The sequence below is a fragment of the Sipha flava genome, unplaced genomic scaffold (genome assembly GCF_003268045.1).
Source record: "Sipha flava isolate LNK unplaced genomic scaffold, YSA_version1 37_pilon_pilon, whole genome shotgun sequence".
NCBI classification, from domain to species: Eukaryota; Metazoa; Arthropoda; class Insecta; order Hemiptera; family Aphididae; genus Sipha; species Sipha flava.
This window is the reverse complement of record NW_020273087.1, coordinates 1,931,127-1,941,327: the sequence shown is the minus strand read 5'-3', so window position 1 is coordinate 1,941,327 and position 10,201 is coordinate 1,931,127.

Below are 10,201 nucleotides of genomic sequence, written 5' to 3'. Positions count from 1 at the left end.
TCACAAATATAATTAATTATTATTATTATTAATAATACTCAGGGTTAAGCTTTTATTTATTTATTTATAAAGAAATATATTCTTGCGTACCAGGAGTCGAAAAAAATTGCATGTAATTATATTTATTGGCTTATTAAAATACATTTTCAACAAATCAAAAGTGATCAATAATTGTGATATGAACACGTTCAAAACGTTAAACTTGTGAATTCTAGTTTCAACTTGGTCGAGTGAGTTTTCCGTGAGAATTAATGATATCATATAAATCGTACGTGATACCCGGTACAACAACGTGTTCTACAGAAAATGCTTTAACCGTTCATTAATAATGTCTTTATATTGTTAAATTTTATGTACATGTTAAATATATATTTTATTCAATACTCCGTTGGTAAAATTCACGAACAACCGGACGCTATTTAACGAAATGAAATTATAATCCGTATCGATGGTATTTTTTTGTGACTTAAGAACCGTATCGTAAATCAATTTTTTGAGTACAAAATTTAATGAAATGAGATATTAATAAATTTTTAGCGTGTTTTAAATAAAATGTACAAAACTTTCAGGATGTAATTGAAAAATTAATTTCAAAACCATTTTCTTCGGTGCATTAGTTACATTTATGAATAATGTAATTTTCGTGCATCCCTTTATATGTGAAATTTCATCGATATTGTATTCTCGTAGCGCATATACTGAAAAATATTTCGATAGGTATGTTAAGGTTTGTTCGGGCTGCGATTTTAAAAATTATTTACAATGAACACATAACGACGAACCATTCGATTTACTTACCATTGCCTATTTGACAACTGTTACATAGAAAAAATTACTGATTTTTAAGCGTCGTAACGTAAGAATAATTTTTTCTGCAGATTTCTGGTCGGATGAGACGCATTAGATCACCTTTACACGTGCTGGTTTAGCAGTAATAAAAGGTTAGATTTGTTATACATTTTTTTTTGTCCCATAAAACCACATTTTTTCCATTTTTGTAGTAAACAATTATCGCACGTGAAGTCACCTGTAACACGATTACAAGAAATGTATTTACACCGAGATCGCCACTGTCGAAGTTGATCGGTACAAAAGTTCCACATCATGGAACGCAGAACTAAAATTCAAACGGCTGGAAAAGACGATTGGAATCGGTTCAGGACTAAAGTGTAGACGAATCGTGTATCAAACACGTTGGGTAAGCATTAAAAATAAATGCCTATTCTTAAGTGTCCGTTTGGAATCGATTCGAGTTCGAGCGGTTTGAAAACATCTTCGTCGACGGATCCGGATGTGTTTAAGCTGTTCACAACTGCCGCGCCTGACTTGAAATGCCCGTTGGCCATCAAGGGTTAACGTACCCGCGGTAAGGGTTAACGATGGAGAACATGATCTCGACATCGAACTCGCAGCAGATACATCCGAATCGCACGGTGTTCTCCGATCGGTATCTCGTCGTTTTCGTTTTTACAACGCGGCGCGTGACGACAATAATTAACGTGTCGTCGCAGTTCCCCCCCCCCCAATGGCGCACGTAAAACCCGTCGACTCCGACCCCACTCGGTCGTAGCGTTCATACCGTTCGCATCGCCGCCGTCGTCGTGCATGATCCTTGCCCCGCCGTCGCTCCGTGCCCGTGCGCAATCGAACCGCGCGCGCGCGTGCACAACGTATCCGTTGCGCGTCGAGTGCGGCGAACATAAAAATAAAAAAAAAAAAAAAAAAAATTAAAAAAAAATCGTCTCCTGTACGCCGCCTTGCCGCGCGCGCACGCGTTGAGTGGTAAACGATGTTTCTTTCGCCGAGATTTCTATCGTGTCGGACACGTTTTTCTGCATTGACCACTTTACCAGCGATCCGGTGTATGCGTGTGCTGCTGCTACGCGACCACGTCGGTCGCGGTTACGGGCGCTCGGTTCACGCGCACGGACGCGCGCGCCCAAGGGATATCTAAGTACAGGTGTGCACCGCGCACACGTAATCCTTTTTCCCGATCCTTACCGCCTCCTTGTTCACTTACCTTTGTATTGTGTCGCACTCGTCTCTCCGGTGTATCGTCGGTGACCCCGCGAGCAGTAACCGAATCGGATTACACCCGATTACACCCGACCGTTCACTCGTTATCGAAGTCCAATGTAAATCGATTCTCGTGATTTTTAAGTACGATTGAAATATTTTTTAACCGAACCGTACTTTTACCGATATAATCTGTAGCCGAATCGATCGATATACCGTGCTGTAAGTTTTTTTTTTTTTTTTTGTAAGAAATGAGTTCAGTGGACTAGTTGATCGACAACAGATTCCAAAAACACATAGGCGACAACGATTATAATTTCAGTGCATAATAGTCTCCCCTGTATTCGAACACTAAGAACCACGATATCATGATGTATATATCGTTTCGTTGAGCGTTGTTTTTGCCCTATCAAATATTACCACTCGGAACGACAATTTTTTGTATTTTATTTTGGTATGTTTTTTTTCTTACGGTCTAACTTTTTCGGTTTCAATCGTTTGTATCATACGTGATGTGTAAAGTATAATATTTCTCAAAATGTGTATGCATAATAATTATTCAGTCAGAGGGTTTGCACGTGTTTTTTTTTTGTACATCAAAGAAAACATTTTTCCCTCCCACGGTACAAGTTTGCCATTTTTCCACGTAATAAACATGTATAATGTATTAAATATACAGACACACACACACACATATTTATATATACAGAATTTAAAATACATACCATTACTCTGTACCACGTGTTCGTTTTTAACCTTTTTTTTTTTGTTCATTTAAATATATATATATATATAGATGTACACACATGTGTGTGTGTGTACGAGCAAAAACGCGTCGTTGGTTCACCTCATGCGGTGCGTGTTTCAACAAACGTGTTACGTAAAACTCCATACGTATACACCGAGCACAGTGCACATTATAATAGTGTTCGTAAATTATGAAAGATAAGCTGATTTCTCGGGAAAACGGTCGATTTATATTGTTGCCGAGTATTTATGGTACAAAGATTAATCTTTTCGGTATCAGTCATAAAAATCATCTCACTTGGGGGTTGGTTTCGAGGACTGTACGATGGTTACGATCTGTTTCCACGATGAGAAAGAACGTAATTAATACCGATGGGGACATGTTACGTTGCGCGATGAAAGTGTGCACGAATGGTTGTTATTGTCAAAGGGCACACAGATATATTCGGCCAGAGGATTCAATATTTGCGATATTTTTTGTGTTAGATAATCAAATCCTGTTTTTTTTTTCTTTTAATATTTCATGTGACCAAAAAACTACATTTGTTTAGTTAAAATATATACACACATGCTTTTAAATTCTTTCGTATTTTGTTATTTTTGTAGTACCTACTTCAAGGTTGACAATTTATAGCGTTTTCCTTTTAAAAACGTTGACGGTTCAACTACCTACTTAATTTCACAGATTTTATCAATGGTACCTCGGTCACCGAAAAACTTGAATCATGTTAATTATTTGGACATATCATTGCACACGTATCCTTGCAGGATATTTAAAGGATGTACTTTGAAATAAGGATTATATTTGAGAAATGTTGGATTTTTTCGATTTGTCATTATATAAGACTGGCAGCAGTGCCGTCATTAGCGGACAGACAACTTAAGGCGACAGACAACTTATAATCGCCTAGGGCCTCACACTCAAAATAAATTCGGTGGTCCACAGTTTGTCAAGTTAGAATAGTCGGATGTATTAAGGGTAAAGAAGTTGCATTAGGATTTTACCTAGGGCTTCGCAGAAACTTATGACAGCAATGACTGGCCGAGTGATAACAGTAATACAATCAAAAAATTCTACAAGCCTAATAAAGCATTTTTCTTTTTCGTTCAAAAATTTTGAACATTACAATTTAATCTCTTTTAACTCATCCTAAGTATGTCGGTGGATGGTGTTACCTTTTACGACAAGTCGTACGATTTAAATCGAACAATCTCATCAAAATGACAATGAATTATTGTTTCGATTGAAAAAAAAATAACCGTTTCAACTACCTATGAACAAATTACGGAGGCCGTACTATCATTATTATCATACACGAGCTTAAGAGTACCGGAGTCGTTGGCATTCAAGTCGCCAATCGTATATTCTTTTGACGTGTCACCGTGTACATATATTATAGACTCTTATATTGTATTGTTCGTCGACGTGGGTTTTCGGCGCGTTGACTTAATTATTCATTCGACGCTCGTGCGTCATTTGAAACATAATATCAACGGAAACTAAATTCAGCGACACGTGATGGCTGCCTGGTGTGCCCGATATAGTACTTCGAATGCAGTACAATATGATCATATTATTTATACCATGTACGCAGGAACGAACGAACCTATTGGTTTAAAAAGCCCTGACCTCGATGTCATAGCCAAACACGTTTCGTGAGCGTACACGAATATCTGTAGGACGGTTGCTACGGTGCGTACAATAACCTTGACGCAAATAAACATAGGGAATCGTTTAGGTTATAGGGCTTCTGACATCCACGTCTGGTCCGTAAAAAGGTCAGATTGATTTAGGTCTTAGATCGAATACTTGGTTTAAAAAAAATATATATATCGGATCCCAATCAAATAAAAACAATAAAAGTATGGTTCACCGTATAAATTGTCAGCAGGTCGTTGATGTTAAACGAGAAATGTGTGAACGTGGTCAAAAAGTACGAAAATATCAATTCACAATGTAAGAGGTGTTGATTTTTCAGATCCGATTAAAACGAGAAGTAGAAAAACAGGTGCAGCATTTTTGCGATTACTTTTGTGTAAAATTTATTTTAAAAACGAATAAAAAGATGTTATAATCATCATTTTTTTTTTTTTTTTTATTACCACTACTATCGTTTTTCCAATCAGCCATTCAATTCGTTGATATTCGAGAAGAAACAAAACAAAAAGAGCTCAAAAATAATCGCACATCATTATTGTAAGCTTTAAGTTACCACGCACATTATATTACACTAGACTTATCACATGCTGATTTTTAATCTTATAATTTACGTACAAAATAATTTCGTTTAAAAACGTCTGTATAATAATCAGTAATGCATAACAAGTCGATTCTAAACATTTGTCATAAGCGTTTTTATTTAAAATCGCATCTGTATTTTCAATAACTGCTGTTATATAATCTTACTGGTCACCCACAGTTATTTATTAAAATACGTGATCGTGTACATTAAATTGTTTGTTAGCAAAAATTAGAAGATACTTTTGCTAAACACGTGTATTTTTTGCTACATCTCTGATATGTTCACACTTTTGCATACATGTTAGTATTTTAAGCAAACAATAGCTATTATAGTCACCGAAAATGATAACGAACAATAATGGGCGATGCTTTAATATTGCGGTTCAGAATTTTATTTAAAATTTTAAGATTTAATTTAAATTGCAAATACAAAAACCGTACTTTTATGCCACTCAAAACCAATAAGAAACGGTGTGTTAAGTAGTGGTAGAAGTAAACCATTTGAAAATATAATTAATTCATTGACTATCAAATAATTTTGAACAATCTTAAGTGGCACTCGCGTCCTTACGTTTAGCAAACAAAAAAAAAAAATAATAATAATAATAATTTGATATTATATAATTGCTATTTGTTGTGCACACGACTTTATTTCGAAAAACGAATAGTAATATTTCCGTCGGAGACAGTAATAATAAAAAAGTGCGTATTTGCATTGCGCGTTACTTACATTACAATACGTGTAATAGGTGTGTATGTGGAGCTCGACCGGAACGGTCTCAACTGGCTATTAAAATAATAAATATTACTTACACCCGCACGGATAATAACAGCAGTAAATTGATGTACAAATAAATTCCTCGGACGTTTTACGTTCTGTAATTTATACGCAATCAAGACACAAAATTAACCGAAACTAATTCGTTCTTACGGTCGAGTGTAGTGCGTTATTGTTAATTTTTTTAAACAACACCCGACCGCGACCTTGCATATCCGTTTCATTTACTCTCGTCCCTACGTAATTGTAACAGTAACGGAATAGAAATCACTGCATATTTATAAACATATTTGTACAATGTGTAGCCTCCAAAAGCGTAGATTCTTTAACGAAAGATAGCGAACTGAAGGTAACATATAAAGAAACTATCCGTCGCACACAGCGTGCGATGATCGTCACCGATAACGATGTTTTGAAGAAAAAGGATAAAACAACCAAATTTATGTTGCGCACCTGATCAAGCTGTATATATATAGGTATTGCTGAGGAGACAAATACATTGTCGATAAGGTTTTTAATTGGAGAATTAGGTTTACGTGAAAAAAAAAACAAATAAAACAAAAAGGTGATGATAGAAAATAATCGAATTCGAGGGTAAAAAATAGTTTTAATTTTAAAAATCACTTATATCGGATACGGGACTAATTGGACAAGTTTAGTGTTTGGATGTGAACGTACTGGTAAAAGGCAATTACGGACAAAATTTTAATTAAACCATGTATACACTTTCCTATTAATATGTACTGCATATTACGTATTGGGTATCAATATTTAATAATTAAAAACGTAAACGTGGTTCAGTACTATTATACTAAGATGAATTTAACATACCATCATAAATTAATTTCATAGTTTTCTTTTTCATCCCATTCAAATTCCAAATTTAACTATGGCGTTCGGTAGTTCAAGCAACGTAATCATTTCCTATTTTATAATAAATGTTCATATCGTTAATATCTGACGAAAAATAATTTGTAACATGAATGAATGAAAATAATTAATAAGAATGTTTTAAAATGTTCATTAAAAGTAGTATATCGATTTTTGGGATTTGATAACCTATTTATTATGTATCGATAATTTAATCGACAAAAATACCACATTACACGTTATTCGTCATCTTTAATCTGTAGTCTTATTAGGTATTATAAATAATATAAATTATAAATATTTTTTATAAATAAAACGGATTTGAACTTGTATTGTAGTAGCCGTCGAATTATAATCTAGGTAGGATTGTAGGAGTATCTTCACTCTTATCTCCGCCTTAAAATTATTAATTAAGCAATTAGAGGAGCGTTAGACGGGTGGAAGGGGGAAGTACATTCACCACTTTCGTTGCTATTATTAAAACATCTATTTCACCAACGAAAATATTGGGAAAATGCTTGCACTTAGTTTATATACATTTGCAAGTGCCATCTACTACATCTACTACTCATATATATGAGTATACATATAAATGTATATTATATAAAATATAAATTATATAAATGCTTACGCGTTTTTTTTTTTTTTTAAATAACCATTATTCTGTTCCAACGAGAGACTAGAGATCATGTATATTCCGTGACATAAAATTTTTAGAGTTACAATAATACCTGTAAATACGAAATCCGTCCCTATTTGTTTACCATTTTATTCGACTTCCTCCTAAAAACTTATACCGAATGCCGACAAATTCTTTACCATAGTACAATTGTAAGATTGAGAAAAATCTCATAGATTGATCAACAACATATGTATTTTCAATCGTATTACACAAAATATATCTGATTATTATAATGCAGTCAAGTGATCTCAAAATCACTTCGAACGATTTTTAAACCTATAGATTTTCATGACATATATTTTGAACTGTAACATAAATCCGTGAATCGATCGTTGTGCTTGTTGCAATCTGTCTTAGATTTCGATCGTTATTACCCTTGTTTGCATTCCAATGATCCGGGCTTTTCACCTGTCATATTCTTACTGTAATACATAGCTTATTCCCTTATATATTATTCCTTTATGTATGCCAATACACTATGTACTCTCAATGACACATTAAGTATGATAAAGAAATATTTATAGTGCGCAGTTTGATCGTAAATTTGTCCCATTAGTGTTTCACTGAAAATTCATTTTTATGTAACACAATATTAAACAGTTGAAAGGAGACGTATTCTTGCAATTGCATTGGATTTATCAGTTCCTATTGTAAAATAGTTGGAATGTATTTATTTATTCGATGTCGTTAAGACATCTCAATCCAAAAGTAATAACCAGTGTAGATGAATTTATATATATATGTATGTACAATGAAACTTCTAAATACCGGACAGTGTCGGTCGCTGAAATTGTGTCCGCTATTTAGAGAGAGAAGCTATATTTCTGTTAAATTAAAATCATAAATTAATTCAATTTTTACATTGATTAAATACATAAATCTTAAAAATTTGCATTTATTAAAAAAATACGTTCGTATTGTCATCACAAACACTACTAAATACTAATACGACAATGCAGTCACAACATATTTTTCGTCGATGCGTTAATATTTCAATTGTATGGATAAGATAAGATATACTCTAATGTATGTAATAAAATATAACTCAACAATGCAGTCCTTTATTTTAGTATTCCACAATTATTTTTAATTTAAGATAAAAATGATGAATTATAAAAATTGAAATGCCATAAAAGCGTCCGTTTTTTAAGAGTGTACCGTATTTATAGGTTTTTCCTATAAGAGAGTAGTGAAAATGTTTCCGTTTCTGAAAAAACATCCATTATTTAAAGGTGTCCGCCAAGGAGGTTTCACTAAGTATAAAAACATCATTCAAATATTCAATTACGAAAATATATCGAACGATTTAAACTTTAAAAAATATTATTCCATTACTATTTTAATTTACAGGCGTTGTGTAACGATATAATATTATATATACACATCATGCTTCGAGAATATTAAACAAAATAAATATATAACGAGTGTATTATCTTAAAGTTTGGGTCAAACTTGTAGGTATACCATCTATATATCATATATATCCATGTGCAGCTGTACTAGTCGACGGGCGGCAGCAATCCTAACAATTTTTCATTTGGACTGCCATAATAATATAATATACGATAAAAAGTCTACAATAAACAATAATCATTTTCGAAAACCTGTTTTCAAATTGTATTAATTATATTATTATTTTTTTTTTTCTTCGTTTAAATAGAGCAATCGGCCCGTACTAGTCCATTAACGAAAACACGTTTTGAATACATGTAAATGTAAGCAAAATCGATTCGAAACATTTACAATATAATAATAATTATAAGGAAAAAAAAAATAATAATAATAATAAATAAATAGAATTTCAGCGCAATCTAGAATCTCCGCATCGGTGCGTCAATGGTGATGGTAATGTATACGTCTCAACGTATTATCCTTTAAAAGGTACCGAACGATTCGTATACGTTTGTAAATCGGTATTTCATATAATCCTATGTAGAAACGTCGGCGTTTTCATTCGTCTCCTTCGTCCCCCGCACAGCAAACGAGTCTTCGAAGCGTAGCGGTCGAAATAATATACATACGTACTTTTACAGCGAATACGTCTGGAGGGACGCCGCACACATACGTTAAGTATATTGTTACTCAGAGCGCGCGCACGCGTGTGTGTGTACGATTACAGGTGTATACGTGTCGTGTGCAAAGTGTGTGGAATACGGGATTTACTGGTGTACACGGAGACGGAAAACGTAATCAGTTTAACATAAAACACGCGATTTTCCGCCAACGATAGTGTATGCGCGTCGTTATCGTGACGTGTCAACCGGTGTGTACGTACGAGCGTGAATCCTTTCGTGATTTAGAGCCCGTGTTCATTACCGCCGACGTGCGAGACACGACCGGAATGTGCAGGCGATCGTGAGATCGCATCGGCGACGGACTTGTCAAAACCCAGGGGCGGCTCCAGGAGAAGGCCCTAGGGGCCACCCCTCCCCCCAAGAACGTACCGTATTTATAAAAATGTTTATATTGTTAACAAAAAATTCATAATATTATATGGACTATCCGTACGACACGCACAAGTATGTAGATAGAGCCATAGAGGTATGACGGTCGGAAGGAGTTTCTCCACATTTCGGAGACTAAAAACCTAGCTTCGTTCAAGGATGACTGAAAATAGACTATCAGCATTATGTCTAATTAATGTACGCTTATCATAAAATAGATATTCTAGATCAAATAGATCTCATTATTGATATTTTTGGCAAATTTAAATATAGACGATTTGAATTTGTGTTATAAAAAGTATTGTTTTTTTTTTTTTTTTTGTTATAAGATTTAGTAAAATTATAAATTCCCCCCCTCAACCAAGGATCTGGAGCCACCCTTGTCAAAACCGTTGATAACGCGACCGCGGCGTTTGTTACGG